Genomic DNA, 473 nt, shown 5'->3' on the forward strand with positions numbered 1-473 from the left:
GCCCCGAGCAGGTTTTGTTCGTCGTTAACTCGAGGTTACCATGGATACGTGGACTACACACATCTGTACTCGGCGTTACAGAGGAGAAGTATTAATACACACCATCTGTACTTGGCGTTACTGAGGAGAAGTATTAATACACACCATCTGTACTTGGCGTTACTGAGGAGAAGTATTAATACACACCATCTGTACTTGGCGTTACTGAGGAGAAGTATTAATACACACCATCTGTACTCAGCGTCACGTTCACACAGCGAGCTCTGCTTTCAGAGAGGAATCTTAATTAACTAACGGGCCAATTTCTTAGATGGAGCCCCTTTAATTAAACTAGTCTAGGTGTTTTCACATATTTAGAGAGACTGTTGAGCCAGAAAAAAAAACATCCTAGATCAAAGTGTCAAATTTACAAGAGGAAGAATCGGGAATTCCCTGAATCCACAGCAAAGTCTCTGAGGTGCGTGAGAATCTAG

General features: G+C 42.5%; 1 protein-coding gene across 1 annotated transcript in view; it reads left to right on the plus strand.

Moving 5' to 3' along the window:
• The window catches only part of LOC123957448 (diacylglycerol kinase theta), a 53931-nt gene that overhangs the window by 45292 nt on the left and 8166 nt on the right, over positions 1-473 (plus strand). The window lies entirely within an intron of this gene.

The sequence above is a fragment of the Micropterus dolomieu genome, linkage group LG19 (genome assembly GCF_021292245.1).
Source record: "Micropterus dolomieu isolate WLL.071019.BEF.003 ecotype Adirondacks linkage group LG19, ASM2129224v1, whole genome shotgun sequence".
NCBI classification, from domain to species: domain Eukaryota; kingdom Metazoa; phylum Chordata; class Actinopteri; order Centrarchiformes; family Centrarchidae; genus Micropterus; species Micropterus dolomieu.